Here is a 24496-nt window from a genome sequence, read left to right on the forward strand (position 1 = left end):
CCATCACTGTTGAGGCAGTGGTCCGTTTTACTTTCTCAATAGGTGACTGTCGTAACTTCGTGCTTCATGTAAGTGCAAGTGCAATCGCCTTAAATGACCCCCGTGATCGTCTATGTGAGCAGGGAAGTCACGCGTGGGTTGACACTGGTCCTTATTGGTAGTTTGTGTTCAGAGCCGGGATAAGGCGTTAGTCAAGAGTCCATCTCAACTGAGCCTGCACTGCCAACTTAATGGTGTCATAGTTTTGAACGTACTTACAGACCTGCCATGGCTATTATCGGGACGGAGACAGCTGTAACATTAACTTTAAAGCCGTTTCCATGAGATACTACTCTCGTGTACTAAGCTTCCACAGCTGTCAGCTCATATGCAACCTATTCTGAGTCGTTTGCCAAATCATAAATCCATGCCATGGCGGGTCGTAGTCGTTATCGCCGGTCACGTTAGCCCACCACCAGCTTGAATAGTGGTTATCGGGTTTTATCGACTGGGAGGTGTGGATCGACTTGGTTCGGAAATAACAAGAGGCGTTGCCATTGACATTGTTTCAGAAAGCTACAATCCTTTGGTCTCCCTGTCTCCGCCGGGTTATGTTTTAGTGTGAAAATTTCCTGGTGCTGAACGAGAGCTGAGAAATCTCAGTTTTGCAGGAATGCGAAGTAAAACAGAAATGGATTAATAAAGTAAATATATATGTTTTTAAGTTACTAAATAAGTATTCTAATACTTAAAATACAATCATGCCCAAACGTAAAGAAAAATAAAAATAATAGCAATTTTCAGAAATATGAATGCTAAGCCGTAATGCAATTTGTAATGATCAAAGAAGATTTCGATCGTCAAAAGATCATCCTGACTGGCAACCAACAGGGAAGAGCTATTCCAAAAAACCAAAAATATATCTGAGTGTAATTACGCAGTATTTATAGTGATTAAATTATTTGAATTAATTAAAACTCACTTTTTCTATCCGCTAGTGTTATTTATTGGTATTGGGGGGGAGGGGGGGACCACTTGTTCTTTTCATAGACTGACAGACAGTTGCATCCCATCCATGCTGGGCCGCCGGTCAAATACAAACTATTCAGACGTAACTGACAGCCAAAAGTGTACACGTTCGGAAACCCAATTTTCTTTCAGTACAAAGGGTATAATCCCGGCTCGCAAAGGACGCAACATTGTCCAACTAGCAACATACGAGTATGCATGGGGTTAGTAGGACTAAACTGTTTCTCGCTTGTCCTTCCATTACGGTGACTTCTTCTGCGATCAATTCGCAGATATCTAAGTTTCACTAGTTGTGCTGTGAAAAGTAAATACGCATGTTTGGATTACTTAGGAATAAATTGAAGAAATGCTTCCGTCGAGCACGTCATGGATGGGGCCAAGGGCGGGTTGTCCTGGGAACGGAATAACACAGCAAACACAAGCAGGTGAAGGTACAAATTTTCCCGCTGCATACTCTCGTGTGGAAAACTCTCCTCTTTCCGTTACCAGAAAGAACGAATCCGGATATGTGTCCAAATAGTTGAGTGGTTAGAGCACAAGGCTGTCGTACGGAAAGTCGCGGTTCGAATCTCACTGGTGGCAGAGAGATTTGTATCGTGATTTGACGTCGGATACCAGTCGACTCAGCTGTGAATGAGTACCTGAATCAAATCAGGGTAATAATCTCGGGCGAGCGCAATGCTGACCACATTGCCTCCGTTATGTTACGGTCTTGAATGAAGTGCTCTAACACACTTCAAAGCCCTGATCTAATATGGATTGTTGCGTCAACGATTATTATTATTATTATATTATATAGAGCAGAAATCATTCATGTTCATCGGAGATGATTTCCCAAGCTCCAATCTGGTTTCTGCATTAATCGGCTTGAATATGAACGATTTCCCTCCTTTTGACTGACAGATTTATTTTTACAAAATTGCAAATTTTCAACCAACCACGCTCTTTCTCCGAAAACAGGACGTCACCGTGGGAGACTCGCTTACAAATTGAAGACTCCGGTCCAGCTTATCAAGTGTCCCTCGATCAGCCGGTCTCGGTCCCGCTAATTTCGTTCCCAGACCATGGCCTTGATCTTAAATGTCCAGTCCGGCTCTTCGTGAACAGCAACATACACGGTTACTGTAGTGTGCGGCAGGTCATTATCGTCAGCCACGACCAATCGCCTGCATGCACCCAATAACGTGCAATACGAGCAATTTTATAAAAATTAGAATTTGAAAAGGTTTAAGTGAAATTGAAATGAACTTTTTGAAAAATTCTGCCCGGCAGAAAAATTACTTAACTTCCGAAGTGTCTTCAAGGCCAGATCTCACAATCCTTGCAAAATTGTTATGTTTTAATCCGTTACTGCTGCCGACCCTTTGCGTAAACAGCTCTTGTTAAAATACCCCAAACATTTTTGATTGGATTAAAACCCTGAACTTCTGGCTTTCCAGTTAAAAAGTATGATTAAATGAGACGGCAAATTTTTTTTTTTCACGGTTTTGCTACATGAATGTTGCTATAATCTTGCAGAAATATGAATTCTATGCTATTATTTATTTGTTGAATAGCTAGTAAGAACATCCTACAGGATCGCAATAAATCTTTCTGCTTTGATTTTGTTTATTATAAAATACAATTTTTCCTAATAGGAATATTACTCGCCATACCATGATCGACCCACCTTCGAAGTTGAACTTTAATTTAAGTCATCTGCAAAAAGATCCTGTCAATAGCAGCTACGCCCGTCTAGATTCATTTTTTTCCCATTTGAAATATTGACATTACTAAGTTGTTCAATAAGTTTTGTGGTTCGATAGGAAAAACACAATTTTATGGTCCGAAATACACTTTATTATTCAGTATAGCCTCCGTGACAATCAATACACTTACTTCAACGAGATTCGATTTTATGAATTCCATCCCTGAAGGGACAATTTGGAAGGGCTGCAAAATACGCTTCCATAACTCTTATGATCTTATCATTTGATGAAAAACGCTTTCCACGCAGTCTGGGAAAAGATGGAAGTCTCAAGGGGCACAATCTGGAGCATACCTTGGATGCTCCAACAATTCGAACTTGAATTCATGGAATTTAGCCATTGCCAAAATGCTCTTGTGACCGCACCGTGCATTACCCTGATGAGAAAGAATTTTTTGCTTCTTCAAACCGGGTATTTTTTCACGGTTTTTTTCCTGCAGTTGGTCCAAAAGGTTACAATAATATTCGGAATTTATTGTTTTGCCAGTTTGCAAGTAATCCGCAAACAAAATTTCGCATCTCAAAAATTTGATGCTAACACCTTCTTGGTCGATTTCTGGGCCCGAACTCGTTTCGAAGCCGAAGAACCAGCTTCACACCACTCTTTAGCCTCATGATAGACCCAAGTCTCATCCATAGTGATGAATGCATGCACAAAATCCACTTTGTCCTTTCGAAAACTCTCTAAATGTTGCTAAAAAATTAGCATTCGAACGTGCTTTTGTTCCATTGTTAACGCAGCTTTTTAAAACCTAACACTTCCGTCAAAATATTACTTACATCGCCCAATGAGATGCCTAAGACTTCTACTAAATCCCATTCAGTCACTCGACGATTTTCCAATACCATATTCTGCATTTTTTTCTTCGATTTCTGATGTTGTTGCTGTTTTTGGACGTCCTCGACTTGGATCTTCAAAGCTTGTACCACCACGTTTAAATTTGGCAACCCATATTTCAGCTGATAAGTCTGACTAGACTGGCTAATGTGGGAGGCCAGATAAAAGCAGCAGGATCACTCTCAAGATCATTCGACATCAACAACGGTCTACGACAAGGGGATTCCCTATCATGCGTCCTCTTTAACCTGGCCCTCGAGAAAGTGATCCGTGATGCTGAGGTAAATGCAAGAGGTACGATCCTCTTCAAGTACACACAACTACTGGCCTATGCTGACGATATCGACATCATGGGAAGAATGACCCGAGACGTACAAACTGCCTTCATCCAGATCGAGAAGGTGGCAATTCTGGCGAGATCTTGGGCTGCACATCAATGAAGGCAGCACGAAGTATATGGTGGCAACGTCAGCACCGAAAACCAGCCAATCAACAACATCCAAACGCACTGGTCAAACGGGAAGAATAAAGATTGGAGGATACAACTTTGAGACCGTTGACCATTTCTCCTATTTAGGGTCGAAAATCACAACCGATAACAGTTACGATGATGAAATCCGCGCACGGTTGTTGTCAGCCGACAGAGCCTATTTCAGCTTACAAAAATTGTTCCGCTCGAAACGTCTCACCATAGGGTCTAACTTCTTACTGTACAAGATTATCATCTTGCCAGTCCTCATGTATTCCTCGGAAACTTGGGTTCTTAGCAAGAAAAATTGTTAAAAGAATGATCACTTTCCACCCCTCCCACTCCCCGCCTTTCTAATAAATGTCAAAACTGGTTTCGAAAAGTACTAATCGAGACCTTTCATTTGATACCCAACATGGCTATATTCGGTGAAAAGAAAATGTACACCCCCCTTTTGCATGTATGGGGACCCCCTTTTAATCTCCCACTTCCCACTTTCTCATCAAATTTTGTGTCAATCGGTGTAGCCGTTTCTGAGAAAAGTGCGTGTGACAGACAGACAGAGATGCACGAAGTCGAAACCCCAAGATCATAGCGGGTAGATTTCAACGCGTGGGCCGTGGATTGGGGCAGTCGCACTACGAACACCAGGGGCCGTATCCTGCTCGAGGCTTTCGCGGAGCTAGACTTGGTGCTTGCCATTACGGAAAATGTTTCCACTTTTCGTGGGAGAGGGTCAGCCTCAATAGTCGATCTGACATATGTGAGTACCACATTGTCGAGGAGAATGAGATGGTAGGTCAGTGAGTATTATACTCACAGCGACCGCCAGGCGATTTTCCTCCAGATCGAATATGGACGATGTGTTGATGTGCGTTCCCGTGAAGGTGAAAACCCGGGCTGGTGCGTGAAAAAGTTTGAAAAGGGTGCATTCATAAAGATGCTATTAGGCCAAAATCCCGGTGGTGCGGCTACAGGAAAGGTAGAGCAAATGACGCATAACGAGAGCATGCGATGCTGCTATGCCGAGTCGACGAGTTATCGTAAAAAGGCGCTCAAACTATCAGTGGAATGAAGAAATCGTGGTGTTTCGGGATGCATGTTTTCGAGTTAGAAGGATCTGCTAACGATCTAGAGGAAGACCGGACTTCGACGAAAAACGGCAAGTATATGTGAACCTTCGAGGTAGACTTAAGCAGGCTATACGGACCAGCAAGCGAGAATTTGTCAAGGAACTTTGCCCAGGGGCAGACCAAAGCCCCTGCGGAACAGCGTACAGGATAGTTATGAAGAATATGAGAGGGAGAACACCACAACTGATCTACCCGCTTCTTCTGCTCGATATCGTGATGGCGCTTTTCCCCGCGGATAAAGGGGAGCGCAAACAAAACAACCAAGCATTGGACGTCTACACAATATCTGCGGTAACTGGGGATGAACTTGCGCAAATCTGCCGGCGAATTGCACTCAGTCTGCTGTGCCCAATAGAGCTTTCAAACTCGCTGTTCAGACCAGACCCGACTGGTTTATCAGTGTTTTCGAAACATGCATGGTAGAAGGAGTTTTCCCCGACCGGTAGAAGAGGCAAAAACTAGTTTTGCTCCCAAAGCCGAATAAGCAATCAGGACACCCATCATCATACCGATCGATTTGCTTCATCGACACGGCAGGAAAGATGCTCGAAAGGGTCATCTATAACAGACTGCTTCCTATCATTGAATATAAGGATGTACTATCGGAGCGACAATTTGGATTTCGTCAAGCTCACTCAACGATCGACGCGGTAGACGTTGTTTTCAAGCTGGCTCGAGACGCGATGTCGCCTAAAAATGCTATGCCATGGTGACGTTGGACACCAAAAATGCGTTTAATTCCGCAAGTTGGGAGTGGATAAAAAGCTCACTGGCTAAAACGGGTGTCCCTAGTTATTCAACTAAGCTCCTCGACAGTTACCTTTCGGAGAGGATACTTTGGTGCGACGCGGATGAGGAATCTAAGCAGTACATCGTCACCGCAGGAATACCACAGGGCTCAGTGTTGGGTACTCTCCTGTGGAACGTCATGTAGAATGAGGTGCTTGTTATTCCCGTGCCAAAGGAGGCCACGATAATCGGCTTCGCAAATGATCTAGCTGTAGTTGTCGTTGCAAAACAACCTGAAGACGTTGAAATGTGCGCTAACGAAACCATTAGCGCCATAAAAGCGTGGTTGGAGACGGTTGCGGAACAAAAGACGGAGGCGACCTTGATTATCAATCGTAGGAAGAGGAATACTATTAATATTCGTGTTGGTGGTCACATCATCACTTCGAAACCGGTTATCAAATACCTAGGGGTGATGATTGACGCTAAAAAGCAGCAAATACCAGGGTGTCATTAGCGCGGATGATGCCTAACATTGGAGGCCGAAGATACAGTCGCAGATTACTTGTGGCTGGAGTGGTTCGCTCCACACTATTATACGCAGCACTAGTTTGGGAGAAAGCACTAGCGTGTGAGAGTAATCGGAGGGGGGTGAATATGACTTACCGCTTAGTGGCGCTAAGGGTGTACAGCGCCTTCAAAGCAATATAGACAAGCGATAGACATTTTGGCAAGTGTACGAGAAAAGGAAAATGAATCCTTCTGAAAAGGATGCAGAATACCGAAAGGCAGCAAGGTGAGAGTCGTTGGAGAAGTGGCAGCAACGGTGGGACGAATCGCAGAGAGGTCGCTGGACCTACACTTTGATTCCCCGTGTTGAGGAGTAGATCCAGCGACGACACGGCGAAATTAACTACCATTTGACGTAACTTCCAATTCAGGCTGGATCATTCACCTTTTTGTCCTGAATATGGTTGCATATCTGAGGACCCGGAGCATGTTATGTTCCACTGTCCATGATTTTTCTCAGAAAGGAGGAGTCTGGAAGACTCCCTGAAAACCAACCTAACCCCGCAGAACATCGTCGGGGAAATGTTGAAGTCAGAGGGAAACTGGTGTGCGGTGAACTCCGCAATCAAAAGAATACAGGAGGAACTTGGAAGGCCGGAGCGCGCAAGGAGGACGCGAAGAACGAAAGGCTTGGTCACTCAAAGCGCAGTCCACCCCGCGAAGTAATGCTATGTGGCGGTTCCGCGGGGAAGGAAGAAGGAGAAAGTGGGGGTTTTAGTGCTACAACCTGGCGCGGCAGTGTCTTTTTAAGATTTCCTTTCCATCCAAAAAAAGACAGACCGACAGACGGACTGACAGACATTGAACCGCTTGGATATAATTCACACCTACATCTGCATTTCGTGCGCTGTTCCCAAAGCAGAGGTGATGCGGTGTATGACCGGTTGCATCTGCCCTGGACGAAACCGTCAGTTGTTCTTTTGTAAGAACTTGGATGTTCAGCCCAGAAAGAAGAGTTTGTGGACCAAAAAGCTGAGAGAAAGTGTCTATACAATGGCTCCGATGCATCATCAAGTGGATGCAAATTCAGGATCCCCTCTCAATCCTTAAACAAAGAAATGCATGTTTAATATCCATTAGTAAATTCAATTGAATTTTTATAATTTCTTGGCCGTAAACGAAAACTTGTTCGGTATTTCCACGCAAGTGGATTAACACCGGCTGTGAAATTCGGCAAGTGGTCATAAGAATTTCTTCCGAATCTAATTTTGAACGTCGCTGTACACAGCGAGAGCTTCCAAACCCTCCCATCAGAGATTTATTAGTTCAACACGGAGCTTTTAGTTTCTAACAAACACCCAACTTCCGCGTCCCAACTTGAACTCAGCGAAAACTCATTTGCATAACAATGAAATGAAAAGCTCGGTCGAATCGTGGTGGCTACCCAGCGAAAGGCTGCCCACCTCCAACGAAAGGTTCGTGTCATGACTTCTAGTGCGAATTCAAGGCCACGGAATTTATGAATGAACCGGGAAATTTCGTACGATGGCACGTATTTTCAGATCATTCACCGCCGGCATAAGTCATGTGTGCCCACACACAGAGATGTGCTGGCGGAAGGGGAATGTAAGCTCGCGAGAGTTCCAGCTCGGCTGGCTGCGCTCACTCGAGCCGCTGCGGCGGGAAATGTGGGTTGTGTGGTAATTTTTACTTAATCATACTTGGGTTTCGCGCGGAGTGGAAAGAGATACTGCTTGGCAGCCGCTGAGCTAAGAGAGCGGGAATTCGAAAATTCCACGTTTCCTAGATCAAATCGCGACACACTTCGCCCATTCTGTGAAATTAGCCGCAGGGAAACCCGCGAGGCTCGTAGAAAGCCACAACTTCAATTACTCAGTCATGAATGAATGAATTCGGAGATAATTTCACAATCAGCGTTTTGTGCGTACCCGTCGCCGGCGAGTAAAGTGTTGACTCGACCTTGCCCTTGGCTAACCACAGATTTCAATGTGAGGGTGAAGTTCAAGGCTCGCTTTGAAGATGAAGTGTCGGAAATTTTGAATGTACTGAGAATACTACTCACGCCGAATTAGGGCTGATTATGTATGTTGGGAGTTTCAGTAAGAAATAAAAGGACTGTCTTCTTAATATAGCCAATTTACGCAGTTATTTATGCGTAGAGTGCGACTTTTATTCTTTTATTTTCATTTTGTTAGTTGTTAGTTGATTTTGTAGGTTCATTGATTGACCTTTTCAAATCAGTATAAGACGTGAATTTGACATAAATTGAAAAAAATTATCACATCTAGATGAAGCCACGTAAACATATTAAAAAAATACAAGTCGGGAAACCGACGCTTGACGCTTCAGGTATAAAAGGCTTTGTGTTTTCCTATGTGAGAAGCATGACGCAGTTCTCCATTGGTTGATATCATTGGCTCCAGATATTTAAATTGCTCAGTGCTGTCATCTTCAATAACCTGCCCAGAACTGAGCGAATTAAATACATCGTGTCAACGTTATCAGTCAATGGAGAACTGCATTTTGAAATTGCTTCACGCATTAATGCGACCTGGATGAAGTAGCATTCCACACCTGCCGCAATATCATCCGTCTGCCGCTCTCTATAGTTCTGAGTGTTGACCGACTATAATAGACAATGAACGGCATCTTGCGGTAATGGAGATCAAGATGTTGCATTGCACTGGTGGCGTGACACGTTCCGATCACGCCCGAAATGAGGATATCTGCGATCGATATGGGGTTGCACCGATCGTGGAAAAACTGTGTGTGAGGCGGTTTCGATGGTATAGTCACGTAATTCGCGCTAACGGGAATTGACTTGCGAATATTGGTCTCAACATCGAAGTCAACGGTAAGCGACCAAAAGGCTGGCCGCAACAACGGTGGTTTGGTACGCTGGATGGGGAATTAAAAGCCTCGCGATTACATCCAGATAAGGGTTTGATAAAATAATGGCGAAATCGATCACGACGAGCCGTTACGTTACGTTAGTAATAGGGCGACCTTGATGAAACTTGATAAGACCATGCTCTATATATCTATATATTATAGCCTACATTAATGTGGTGCTATGATGAACATAAGAGGGGCTTTGCAGCTAATTACTAAAAATTACAGTGATATACTATTATTAACTTTATTTGAACAGGTATTGGTATGGAAGGTATTTGCCAGTCTAGGCACCATAAAGTGGCAGCCTCCTGATTTTTTTCAGATTTTTCGGGTGGGGAGTTTCTGAGAATGGCCCCCTTAAAAATAATCACTTTCAACCTCCCGCAATCCCCACCTTTCTAACAAATGCCAAAACTAAGCGCAGCTTCGAAAAGTTCTAATCGAGACTTTTAATTTGATATCCCACATGACTATATTTGTTGGAAAAAAATGTACATCCCCCTTTTGCATGTATGGGGACCCCCCTTAAATTCGCTCACAGTTTCCACCTTTCTACCAAATTTGGTGTCAATCGCCATATCCATCTCCGAGAAAAATAAGCGTGACGGAAAGTCAGACAGGCAGACAGCAAACTGATTTGAATAAGGTTTTGTTTTACACAAAACCTCAAAAAGGGCTGGGGAATGGAATTTTAATATTTCATTCGAATGTCAATTATTCTCGTTACTTATGACATAAGTATCTTATTTGTATGGCTTAGGATGCAGTAAATTCGCACGAAATGGTTTTCATGAACGGTTTGAACTGCTATAACTTTGACACTAATATTCGGATTTTCATGATACTTGTCCTGTGTATGCGCGAGGCTGAGCAAAATTTAATACTCCTAGGATGAACTTAAGGGGTTGGTCATCCCATGTGACGGTCGTTTTTCCGTTTTTTTAGAATTTTTTTTGTGAAGAACTGGATAAAGATACAAACACGAATTTTTCACCATGTATTTATTAATATCTTGAGCATGCATAATAATTCTCCCAGCCCGATAGCATAGTTAATTATGGAAATACAGAGCAGTTTATACACCCATCTTCGAAAAAGGTGTTTTTCTGCTGCCACGCTAGAGGGTTTGGCTTACAAAACTTAGTTACGCCTGTTCGATTTATAGTGCAACCACTATGAAACATAAAAGGACCTCGAAAACCGTCCTGTACTTGCCCTCTTGACTAGCTGCCACACAGAATAAACTCCTCCTAATTTTGTATATAACACGTGCTTACTTAACTTGCTTCTTCTCGAACATTTTCACTACAGCAAAAGTACAGTCTAGTGCAGAAATCAATAAAGTTAGCTAATCACAAAGTTGTTCGTTACGTACATGCACTCGATTTAAAAGAAACTTTTCATTGCACCCTTTTATTACAAACAGAAAACCACGCGACTGTCTGCGGTTAAGGCTAGAGGCAGAAGAGACTAGTTGTTCTCCATGCGATCCCTCTGCCTCCAACCAACGGCACTTTTTCACCGCTGGCTCTCCACTCCTGTGGCGAATTCTAAAACTCGCATTTGCAACATTCGAAATAAATTTCGACTGTTGAAAATCCTACTGCGCCACATCACTCCGCCCCCAGATGAAACCTAGGAGGATTAAGGGGAGTTTCTCAGTCAATTTTTGAAAGTTGGTAATATATTAGTAAGTTTATTTGAACAGATATAGGAATGGGACATCTCTGGAGATTTCAGATGAGTGTTTAACACAAAACTGTAAACAAGTCGGAATACCGGAAGCTTGCGCTTCGGATATAAAGGTTTTGTATGCATCTTATGTAAGAAATTTCAACGCACATTTTTCTATCCGTATATAGCTACAAATCCAACATATTCCTTCATATTTTTCCAAATTACGAGAATACGAGACATATGGACATATTACAGCCATAGATATTACGCTCACCCTAAACAAACTACTACTGTACACATATATACACGTATATAAATTGATCGTACCCACACTTCCGATTTACTTCTTATATCTATTTGAATTAGGCACTACCCGCAAAGTTCGTTAACACGCATATATTATATACCTTCATACACACATGTTTGGTTGACAGATATCTAGAAAACTAAAACAAAATAATTCTCTGCGACCGAATTCATAACACCTCATTTCGTTGTGGTATTGACGAATTGATATGGGATGATGACGTCATGCATGTTGTAGAATGCACGAAATTCACAAAAAATTGTAAAGTTTCACCCCCCATAACTTTGTTAATAATAGTTGGATTTTCTTCAAACTTGACCGAATTGTGCACCATGTCCTTTTTTACACCTATGCTAAATTTTGTACTTCTGCGATGAACTTAAGGGGGGTGCCGGGTAAATTTCTAAAATGTGAAAATATAATATTATTAACTTTATTTCTGCAGATATCGTAACCGGATATATTTTGAGGCTTAGATTTCATAGAGATGCACTACTGTGATTTTTTTCGGATTTTTCGGTTGGATAGGTTCTGAGAACGAGACCTGTTACACTTTTTGGGGGTCATATTTCGAGTCCTCATTCCCCTATGTTTCACCTAACATCAAATATTGAACCAGTTTCGAAAAGTACTAATTGAGACCTTTCATTTGATACCCCACATGGCTACATTCTGTGAAAAAAAAATTTGCAGCCTCCTTTCACCTGTATGGGGAGCCCCTCTTAAACTTAATACAAAATGACGCCAGTTGCTGCATGTGTAGGGAACGGCAGATTACATACTCCTACCAATTTTCGTGACAATCGGTCTAGCCGTTTCCGAATAAATCGAGTGTGACAGACAGACAGACGGACAGACAGACAGACCGACAGACAGACAGACAGACAGACAGACGGACAGACAGACATCGAATCGATTCTAATAAGGTTTTGTTTCACACAAAACCTTAAAAAGGCTGGAAAGAAGTAGATTCTTCATAAACGCGTCTTTAATATTTCACGCGAATGTCAATTATTTCCGTTAGTTATGACGTCAGCATCTTATTTGCATGACTTCGGAAGCAATTATTTCGCGCGAAATTGCTAAGTTTGAACTGCTATAACTTTGGTGTTAATGGTCAGATTTCCATGAAATTCGGCATGTGTATACGAAATATTGTTCTGCTGCTGGAAGTCCTAGGATGAATGTAAGGAGGGTTTTTCAGTAAATTTCCGAAAGTTGGTAATATAATATTACTAAGTTTATTTGAGTAGATATCAGAATGGGACATATTTTGAGGCCTAGATTTGATCCAAGCGCACCACTCTAATCTTTTCTGATTTTTAGGTTTCTTTGTCTTACTTTAAGTGCGTACATTTTGACTCCTCGCTCGCGTACTTTGCAGTTCACGACAAAGCTAATATCAGTTGCGGAAAGTACTAATCGATACTTCTCATTTGATATCCTACACGACTACATCCGGTGAAAAAAATTTTTGAATCCCCCCTTTGCATGTATGGGGCGGCCCCCTTTAAACTCTACCTTCATAGTTCCCATCTGTCCACCAAATTTCGTTCGGATCCGTTTAGCCGTTTTCGAGAAAAGTGTGTGTGACCGACAGGCAGACAGATAGACAGACAGTGACAGTGAATCGATTTTAATAAGGTTTTGTTTTACACAAAACCTTAAAAAGGATTAAAAAGTACTTTCTCCTAATCACGATTTATGCTTTCTTGTCCAAACATAGGGATATGTTTGTGTTGACGATGTATCTTCTGAAGGGATAGTTTCGAATTTTGAACAATTAAAACACTCCAGCGCTAAATATGTACATTATTCTAATTATGTTCGAATTATGTTCTTGTTTATCGAGTGAGGAGAGGATCCTCACAACCTTAAAAATAATTTAGATCTGTCTTATATTTTTTCGGGAATGCCCTATTTGCGTAGCGTAATCCAGACTCACTTCTTGCTGACATTATCTAAAGCCTTCTCGATATCGATGAAAGCTAGGTGAAGCAAAAATCTGCAATCGGCAATTGCTTCAAAATGATCTGAAGGCTGTTGATGAGGCCGCTTGCAAGCTACGTGAGACAATATACAGTCGCTAAATAATTATTACTTCCGATAACTTCTGCCTCTTTGACCGGCATAATGATAAATTTCCATTTGTCACGATGTAGGCTATGTTGGAACTTTTTGAGATTTTGAGACACGCGGTACCGTCGATCAAGCACTCGCAGTGGCAATAAGTACCTTAAGTTCCCTACGCTCTTATAATTTTGAGTGGTCAGTCTAAATTTTTGGCACTCTGGGAAGCCAATATGGTGTCGTCATTGTCAGGCCTGAGAGTTTCCATGACGCCATTAAAGAAATCGAGCGATTTGTTGACCGGTCGGTTCATCCGTAGGTGATAAAGATACCTACAGACCTACAGATAGGTGGATTCGATGCTGAGAAAGAGAGAAGAAGCCTACTAACAATCACTCGACATAAAGACTTGCCGATGACCGTACCGTCATTCCGAGCGAAGGTTATAGGAATGTTATATCGACGGAAAGGTAGACGGTAAGTGATATCATGTGAATAAAGGATTTGGCAAAGGCGAGTGTATTTTGCAGATACATATGATCTTTTACTTTTCGATACATGAGTCATCTTCATATATTTTATAGCGGATACAATAACACCGAAATCAACTACATTCTTATAAAACGCCATCATTTTCTGCGGACGACTGACTGTAAAGATGCTCCCTACAAGACTACCGCGTCTTAATATCAGTTGTTGATTACTATCCTGCAAATTATTTATCCATCGTGAAATAAATGGTGATAAGTTTGCAATCGAAAAGTGCGTCCTCATCTGAAGTGCAGATAACGCTCGATTAGATATCGAACTGATTTCGAAATTTTCAAGATACTAGCTAGATGGGAGATAGATATCTATTCTACTTTTGGCGCACATTCACGAAAAAAGGGTAGTATGATTAAATTCCTCAATTTGATTCAATGCGTTTAATTATGTAGTGACTAATCCTTTTTGCGGGAGGCCTACTATTCGCTCCGTGAGACGATTAAGTTTTTCCTCCCTGCTTTTTTCAAACCAGATTGACATCTAACGTCTTTTGCGGAGCGGATATTAGTTCATAAAAAGTTTCCTCGAAGTAATAATCATTATTTTAATGCCATCTTATGATCAGCAAAAGATTATTCGGCGGTGTCATGATCGAGTTGGTTGAGCGTCAACTTCTCAATATCATTGCCTCGGGCTCGAATACAGGTTCGATATAAAAGTTTTGGTCATCTGTCTATCTATCTATTTATCCTGCTGCTGTAGGTTTATTACATGCACAATATTAAGTGTGACGATAATGAAACTAAAGCACAGTCTAATTTAAAATCAAATCAAAAAAAAATAAAGAACTACACGAAACAGTCAGTAAATCGCAACGTTAATACTTCAGGTATGAAAAGCTGTGTATTTTCTTATGCCAGGAACCTTGAGTGCATTATATTTCTACTGGTGCGTGGTTAAGCAATCAATTGTGCACTATTTCAAAATTACTTACATAGCTAATTTGTTCTCGAAACTACTGTATCCAAAATAGTCCGCTTTCGTTAGTATCTGGCTTCGGAGTGAGAGTTGAATATTATTTACAAAATATACCGAGATGCCGCTATATCCTACCTGAATTCTCTCGGACAGGACGACCAAGAAAATGCACCCAATGTTGTTAAAAACAAAATAGTTGTATTGAGTTACAAGCCTTGGAGAAATGCTAGGACGTGCACCTCAGTCGACAGGGCAGGCCCGCTCCTGCCGAAGAAACGGGGAAGAATGTTTGACGCATGCACAATGTCAGGACGTAAGTAAGTTTGTCCGAGCAAATTAAATGTACTGGAAAGATAGAGGAACTCAGACGAGACTTTCGGAAAATGCACATTGATATCTGTGCTCTACAAAAAACCCGATAGTTTGATGCCAAAAGTTGCGAACGCGGTAAAAATAACTATAAACTTCTCTATTTTGGTAGCCTACTTACTCAACACGGTGTTGGAATTGCCATCTCAGAGGGTTTCCGAGACGCCATTATAGAAACCTGGTGATGAAGCTCACCATTATATCAGTTGTTCGCATTATTCGCTTCCTCACAAAGTCGACCTCATGCCGAGAAAGATGCCTTTTGACAACTTCTATATGCAAAGACCAGTAACGTGCCTGCTGATGTTTATACCGACATTGTAGGCAACTTTCATAGCCATGTGGGTGTGAAGGCAGACGGTAACGGGTGCCATGGAGAAAAGAGTTTAGATTGCGCAATAAGGGTTACGAGTGTATGGCCGATTTTGCGGTACCCATGATCTTGAAGAAGAACTCATGCGCTGGATTCAATTGCTCTACCATGATTCGAGGAGTAAAGTTCGAAGTGTGCAGGGTGTATCATAATCGCTTCGTATTTATTTCGGTGTTGATCAAGGAAACACCCTTTCATCAATCCTCTTTGGTTTTGTTATGTTCACTGTCACATGGACCATCCAACGCCTATCGTACTATATACTACTTTATTCAGTAAAGTTCAAAGTGTGGCGGACGTACCAGAAAAGCTTCGTGTCTTTTTCGGTGTTCATTATGGAAACGCCCTTTCACCACTCGTCTCTGTACTTGTTATGGACCTTGTGTCACAGGCGACATTCAACCTCCTTCGCCCTATACACTGTTTTATACAGATGATGTTTCCCTAGCGTCTAATTGCCAAAGTGACCTCGAGCAATTTGTCCAAAAATGGAATGGTCGGCTCATGCAACACGGTCTCAGGTTGAATCTGAATAGATCTGTATTTTTGACGACCGATCTCCATGAAACAGAATCTATCGCTGTCAGGGCCTGCGACCTACCCAGAACTGAGCGATTTAAACATTCTGGTTGTGTATTATTAGTAAGTTTATTTGAGCGGAGTTTGATATATTTCGATGTCTAGGTATCAATGGGCACATCACCCTCAATTTTAAGATTTTGGGTTGGGTAGTTTCACACATTTTCACCCATGATTTACTATTTCGCAATTTACGTCGAAACTAAACCCCGTACATATATATTATACATTAGGGGAAATTTCTTTAATACCTTCCCTCCTTTGCATGATACTTGACATAAGGTGATGAATACTTGAGATACAATGTTAGGGCAATTCGACGGCCTAATAAATAAGTATATTCTGGGATTTTTCACAAAATGAATGCATTACTCAATTTGGAGCCCTTGGATTTGTTTATTCAGAGCATTGCAATGAGCGGAACTCATTGACTAATTCGATTACTTTTAGGGGGAAACAATGGGCGTGGGGGGTACAGAGCATTGGAAGAGTTATTGGGAGAACTTAATCCAGTTTTCGCAATGCCTTCTGATTCTCTGACATGAGTTTAGTGAAAGATATCAGATTATCTTGAAACGAATAGGAAATTGGGACGAACCAGAAGAATGTGTGTCAGAATATACTGACGTCTTCTACACCTGGCTCTAAAACAGAACAGAGTTCTAGAGCAGGAGGCTACCTCTCGAATAAAAATGAGAAGTGGGCTTTGCTCTTTTTTTTTTTTTTTTGGAGTAGGGTAGGTGAATGCGTTTACGCACAGAGTGTTGGACTCCCGCAAAAGCACGCTGGCGGACTACCAACTAAACACCTCCCTGTCATCAGAGAACTAGCCTGGAACCGTTTGACACATTACTTCGGGCTAGCCCTCCCGCTCTCCCGGCTTTGGGAGCCTTCAAGTCAGGGAATTCCTTTCACCAACGGGAGGGGAGGGGAGGAAGGGAGTTGTTAGTTCAGGGAACCCCTTACCGTCCGATCCCTCTGCCGGTCGAGTTCAATCTTCTTCGTAGTAAGAAGAGCCCGAACATAATGCGCAATACGATTCCAGCTGCCAGCGCTCTTCAGCATCTCTCTGACAATGTTGTCTGGAGAGAGCTCCCCTGTGTCTGCATAAAGCTGCTGGCGGAGGCCATCCCACCTCTCGCAAGAGAAAAAGGTGTGCTCAGCGTCATCCGGCACTCTATTGCAGAACACACAATCAGGAGATCGCGCCTTCCCAACCCTGTGCAGGTAAGACTGAAAACCTCCATGCCCACTTAGAAGTTGGGTAAGGAAGTAATCAATCTCACCGTGCTTTCTGTTCAACCATTGGTCTACTTTGTCGATGAGCCGCGCAGTCCACTTGCCCCTTGGCTCATTTTGCCAAGAAACTTGCCACTCGTTAAGGGTGCGTTGACGTTCTTCACGGGCAACCACTTCTCTTAAGTTTTCGCCCTTACGGCGATAGATAGCTTTGCGCTCCTTGGCAAGGAGGGCAACGGGGATCACTCCCGCAATCACCATCACAGCCGGTTCGGAGACAGTGCGATAAGCAGACGCCACTCGCAGAGCTCCCCGCCTCTGCACTTGAGCTAGGCGTTTACGATGCACCTCCTTGTCAAGGGCATCAGCCCATACCTCCGCACCATAGAGAAGGACGGACTGCGTTGCTCCCATGAGGAGACGTCTCCTAGTTGATATAGGGCCGCCCACATTCGCCATTAGCCGACTCAAGGCCGCGACTCCTGTTGCAGCCCTGGCCGCGGCTGCTTTGATTTGCTCGAAGAAGCTCATCTTCGAGTCGAGCATTAAACCAAGGTATTTAGCCGCTGGTTTTGACTCTATAGTCAACTCGCCGACCGATATGGGACGCAAGGTCGGGATTCTCCTTCTGGTCAGAATGACTACTTCGGTTTTTTCCAGCGCAAGGTTGAAACCGTGAGCAGTCATCCATCCGCTTACCCGTCGCATCAATATGCCAAGTCTGCTTTGCGCCTGTTCAACAGTGCGTCCGGCAACAAGTGCCGCAACGTCGTCTGCATAACCGACCAGGCGCGACTCTTCAGGCATATCGAGTCTCAGCAGACTATCGTAGGAAGCGTTCCAGAGGTCCGGCCCTAGGATGGATCCCTGCGCTACTCCCGACGTGATTTCCATCCTCCTCTGGCCCTCTAGCGTCTCATAGAACAGGGAGCGGTCTTTCAGATAATCCTTCAATATCCGCAAGAGATAGCTTGGCACGTGAAAGGAGTTCTCTAGTGTGCCCAGCATATCTGTCCATCTTACGGAATTGAAGGCATTTCTGACGTCAAGCGTTATGAGGAGCACTATCCGTCGAGATCGGCGGCTGTGTGCCCCGGCTCGATTAAACGCATCTACGACCTCCATAACAGCATCCACTGTAGATTTCCCTGTTCTAAACCCGAACTGCCTTGCGGATAAGTCCCCGGCAACACGGATCGCTTCAGCGAGTCTACCCCTGATGAGCTTCTCGAGCACTTTTCCGGCCGTGTCAAGCATACACAGCGGTCGGTATGCAGACGGGAGCTCCGGATCTCCTTTACCCTTACTGATCAACACGAGTCTGGCCACTTTCCAGCGAGAAGGAAAAATGCCCTCCTTCAAGCACGCGTTGAACGCTTCGAGCAGCAATTCTGGCCGTTGGCGGAACACCAGTTTGTAAACTTCCGCCGGGATGCCATCAGGGCCTGGCGCCTTCCTGTTTTTCATAGTGAGAACCGCTTCTTCGAGTTCTCCCATTGTGAAAAGGGGGCAATCCACGAGGCTTTCCGCGCTGTTTACATCAACCCGTACAGGGTGTCTGGGGAACAATGCCCGCACAATGCGGTCCATCTGGTCGGTGCTCAGTATGCAGGGCTTCCGCAGAGCCCCGATTTTCCGAGTGACAAGCTTATAGCCAAGTCCCCACGGGTCATCATTCACCTCATTAACGAGATTTTGCCAGCCGCGAGCTTTGCTTTTATTTATAGCGCTGCGGAGTCTCCTTTTTGCTGATCTATATTGTGCCTTTATGGCACATGCCTCCTCGTTGGCGTACAAGCGTTGTGCCAAACGGCGGAGCTTATGACACTCCTTCCGTAGGTCGGCAATTTCCGCCGTCCACCAGTACATAGAAGGCTTGTCGCGCCTGGGGCACCTCCGGGGCATGGAAGCCTCACACGCCGCCGTTATCAGATTCATCACTGAATTTACGACGGTGTCAGGTGCGACACCACCACCCCCCGGAGTGCCCCCCAGCGCGGCCCTACCTGTTCCAAGAGCTTCGACGAACCTTCCGATGTTCACCTTCGCGACATTCCACACGCAGGGGGAACGTCGTGTTGGTGCTCGCCGGCAAGTAGCGTCAAACACTTCGAACGCAATGTACTGATGATCACTTGCCGAGAAGTCTTCTAGGACTCGCCACCCGTCCACCGATGATGCCAGAGATTCCGACGCAAAAGTGATGTCGGGAATGCTTCCTTCACAACCTGAGCGCCGAAACGTTGGCGTGGATCCGGTGTTTAAAATTACGAGTCCGGTTCTCGCCGCCATTTCCAGAATCCGTTTCCCTCTGGAGTCTGATTGAGGCATGCCCCATTCAAGAACCCTGGCATTAAAATCACCGCCAACCAGGATTCGTCCCTCCGTGCTCGAAACGGCGTCCTCCAGAGCATCAAGCCGACGTTGAAAGTCCGGAATCGACTCATTCGGCGTCAGGTAAACGCTAAAAAACGTTATCCCTAAACACCGGATCCAGGCAAATCCGTCTCCCCGGCCTTCGGCAAGAACACGAAGTCGAACGTCGTCCCGAACCCAGATGGCAGCGGTGCCCGATAAGTCCAGATACCATGAGGACGGGTCCTTGTTTCGGTATTGCTCGCTAATCAGCACTAGATCAGCATTTACTTCCGCAGCGAACTGTGCTAGCAACTGGTGAGCGGTTGCACTCCGGTGCATATTAATTTGCAAAATGCGGATCATGGCGTTCGCACCCTAGCCCTCTCCAATTCCGCCCTGAAGATCGGACACCGTCCCGAGCCCGCAGTGTGTGCGACGCTTTCGCCAGACGCACCACGATCCCTGCAGAGAACACAACTCTCGCTTTCCTTGCAAGTCTTCGCTTGATGACCCGCTTGGCCGCATCTCCGGCATGCTGTCCTCCTGTCCGGACCCTTGCAAGCTGCTGACGTGTGTCCATAGTCCAGACACCTGTAGCACTTGGTGGGGACTATCCGCATTCGTACCCTGCATACTACCCATCCGATTTTGATTCTCCCGCTGTTAAGGAGTTTCCTCGCATATTGCTCGGGGACATCCACCACGGCAAGTTTTTGGCCTCGAGCATTTACAGAGGTAATAGCTACCCGGGCATTGGTTACCTCTGGACATTCGCGCTTTAGCGCCTCCTCTACTTCGACCTTTTCTGTGAGGCAGTCAAGATCCCGTATTTCCAGAGAGCACATGGGTTCTAGGCTGGAAACAAGGGCCTTCTCCCCCAATAGCCCCTTGACCGCTTCGCAGAACGTGCTCTTGTTGGTCGTCTTTGGGCCCAGTTCGACGAGAACTCCACCACTCCTCGTTTTCCGTATCGAAGACACCTCTGCTCCGTTCTCCTCGGGTTTCATCCTGTAGCGGATTTCACTAAGGACTTCCGCAAATGTCTTGCCTTCCGTCGGCTTAATGAGCAGAGCCGACGGTCTAGTCCTTCTTCGTTTCGTCGTTTTTTCCGCTACTGGCTTTGGGTTGGCAGCCTCCTTGTTTTTGGGCAGACGTGTCTCTGGCGCTGGAGTCCGTTGTTTCTTTTTATCCTTTTTCGCCTTTTTTTTTTGGGCCTTGGAGACTACTTCGATAAAGTCTCCTTCAGGCACGTCGTCCTCTTTCCGCTTTTTCCCCTGTTCACTTTGCAGAGGGCTATCTGCGGTCCGTTTGACGCAAGCAGCATTCTCAGCGGGGAGTGCGACTGTTTCTGCTCTACAATCGTCTTCCGCTGCTCTCCACGTGCGTCTATAAAAGGAAACGCGGTCCAGTAGTTCCTCCAGCTCCATCAGCCCGTTTTTGACGCCTTTGCTGACGTTTCTCTGAAGGAACGTTGCCGACCGCATACGCTTCACCACTGCTGCGCACTTTCGGATGAGCCTTTCCTCTTCGGCTCTAGCGAGGACAGTCGAATGCATTTCCACTCGATTTGTGCGTTTCTCACTGAGCTTACTTCCAGGACAGGGGCACTGCAAGGTAGTGGAGTTGCCATCCCCGCACGGTCAGTCGCACCACTTGATGAGGCTTCCTCTTTATTTGGGCGCCCCAGTGTCTCATCGGGTATATCAGCCCTCGTTGCCTCTTTCACTGGTCGCTGCGGTGAGCGACGCATCTTTGTGCTCCGCCCAAACGCACCCAGCTCTTCCTCCTTATCTGTTGTTTCGTCTTTTTTTTTTATAATTGTCAGAACATTCTCCATGAAAAAGTTACCAGCGCATCGTGTGCAAGGGAGCGGGCCGCAATAGTCAAGAACGGGTATACCCTCGGGGACACAGCCCCTACCCCAGTTCCCTGAGGCCTGACCTACGCTTAGCTGATCCCGGAATTCACGGACGGATCAGCGCTCGCTCGGGGCAACGCGGTCTACTAACACCGGTTCAATGCACACTTCCCGACCAGGGTCCCGAAGGGGCTGGCTCCTGATACACGTCGCAACTACCACCTTGGCAGAGCTACGCTCACATCACCCCGTCGACGCCGACAGAGAGTTGTCGACGGCTCCGGAGACTCCCAGTGTGTCCCGACGTGTACCGGTCATTCGCGGTTCGCTCTTCACCGAGAAGCTTTCTCGAGGCTACTACCTAGGACGCAGGTATGCTGCCAGCTAGGGGGCAAAACTACTTACTCGGGCACCTCGGGGACGTCACACCCCGTATCGTAAGCGACCCGTTTAAAAATCGCTAACGACCCCTGAGGGAACGACCCCTGAGGGAGGGACCCCTGAGTTTTCGCAATGCCTTCTGATTCTCTGACATGAGTTTAGTGAAAGATATCAGATTATCTTGAAACGAATAGGAAATTGGGACGAACCAGAAGAATGTGTGTCAGAATATACTGACGTCTTCTACACCTGGCTCTAAAACAGAACAGAGTTCTAGAGCAGGAGGCTACCTCTCGAATAAAAATGAGAAGTGGGCTTTGCTCTTGTGCTAATATACAACGGTCTTTCAGGCTGAAGTTTATGTGAACCTAAGGATGGCAAACTGACGAGTGGTTGAAGAGCACGCGCATCGCAATCTGTAGGATAGTCAAGCTGCATTGAGGGTATTCAGCAGTCCGTTGATCACTTCAAAAATCGTTCAGGAATGTAGAAATCGATTGGTGGAACTACTCTGGGTACCTGATGATTGTGGTGTAGAGGGAAATGAAATCTCGGAAGCTTGAGGATCCATCTTGGAATGAGGAAGCAGGATCCACGAAAATTTTCTATGGACGCCTATGGACGCATCAGACATCAGATTTTTGATGCTGATTTGCTACAATTGCAGTGGGTAACATCACCAACGGAAATTCTGCGATACAAAAACGAATCCGGGATATTGCGTTAGACGGTGGAATCGAGTACAGTGGACCACTAAGGTCTGAGTGCATCTTTGCCTTTCCCGCATCTCAAATACACACAAACTCCTGGTAAATTTCAATCCCGATATTTCGTACCAAATCGACAGACCCTTGACCATACGAGTTATCGGGATTCTACTGTACTACTTTAAATTATGCTACTAATCACTGCGGACACAATGCTCCTCTTCAAGGCCCAGACCCAAATTTGATTGTTGTTGGGGGTTGCAGTAGGGAGGTAAAATGTCAAATCTTAATCGAAATTTTTGTCGAGTTGCACATCATACTAGGCGATGTTGGATTTGTGCCTACCTTCCAAGATAGAGAGTAAGGTAGGATTGTATCTGATAGACCTTAGTGATTGGTCGTTAGGTGAGTGAACATCACGTTGTAGTGACCATCAGACCATCTTTCTTGGTGTCGAAAACGGAAAGGACACCGAAGGCGTCTTGGAGAAAATAAGTTGGGATGATTGGCTAGACCGTCGGAATTTTTGACACGATGGCAGTCCTGGTGGCTTTAGAAGGAGGTCATGACCCCAAACTAAGAACGATGGAAAGGTAAGTCAGCTATGCAAATGTGTAACTGATGCATGAGGTACTGCGATGCTTCAACAGCGTCTACTTCATAATAAGAATCCGAACTACTGGCAGAACCGATATTTTGATCATCTTCTCTGCATCCGAGAAAATTTTGCCGAAGAACAAACAGAACGTGGAGGACGAATACCGAAGCATTCGAAGCAATTTTCGGAAGGTTATACGAAAAAGCATACAATATTCCTAAAGCCAACTGTGCCGTTAGGTTATTACGAACCCGTAGAGCAGTGTTTCCCACTTGCAGAGCCAGAAGTTAGTCTTGTTAGTGAAACTTCAAAAACTATCTGATATGCCCTCTTCATTTCGCCCTATCTGTCTCGTAGATACGAGAAGATTGGTATACAAGAAGCGCTTCCGTTTATCGACCTAGCAGTAGTCGATTGGGGCTACAGTATGGATTTCGGTGGTTAATGCGATAGCGGGTATGGTGTGGATTGCGAAAAGCGTTGACAAGCGCTACTTAGTAATAACATTAAATATCAGGGACACTTCTAATTCGGTCAACTGGAATACTGTTTCTCTGGCGCGAAGCGGACATCGGGACGAAGGTAGTAGGTTTGTGTTGGGGCTACTGCTCTGTTCTTCTATAGAGGCGGTGGTGACAGTTTTGATACACTTCGGAGTGGTGGAACTTTATGGAAGTGATGGTTTATATTATCGCATATTCTCAAATCACTTTGTATAAGGGATTCTGGAGACCACGCATTCCCATCCAATTTTATAATAATAACTTCAGCCGTTTCTGAGTAAGCTTTTATTTTCTAAATTTTTTTTTTTTTGTTTCAGATCTCTTATCCTGATTCCTGATTGTGTTTGTGAGTAGCGAATAAACCTTCAACTTCATTAAACATTTTATATATTTTCCTATGTATATATAAGTTTTCGTGTGTTGGGGCAAAGAATTTGCAAATTGGTGAAGATATGGACGCTAACAAGTCGGAAACCGGAAACCCAGCTATAGTTATATCCAAGTATATATGACTTTAATTGGCCTCCACGATCTTCTCTTCTCTTCTCCTTTACACTTGTATAATTATTCAGTAAATCGATTGGAACATGATTTTTAATCAACTTAGCTATTACAAAATCTGTGGCCGCCCTAGAAGCCCGAGGAGGATTAAAATCACTTACT

This window comes from Hermetia illucens, chromosome 5, assembly GCF_905115235.1.
Source record: "Hermetia illucens chromosome 5, iHerIll2.2.curated.20191125, whole genome shotgun sequence".
In the NCBI taxonomy this organism is placed as follows: Eukaryota; Metazoa; Arthropoda; class Insecta; order Diptera; family Stratiomyidae; genus Hermetia; species Hermetia illucens.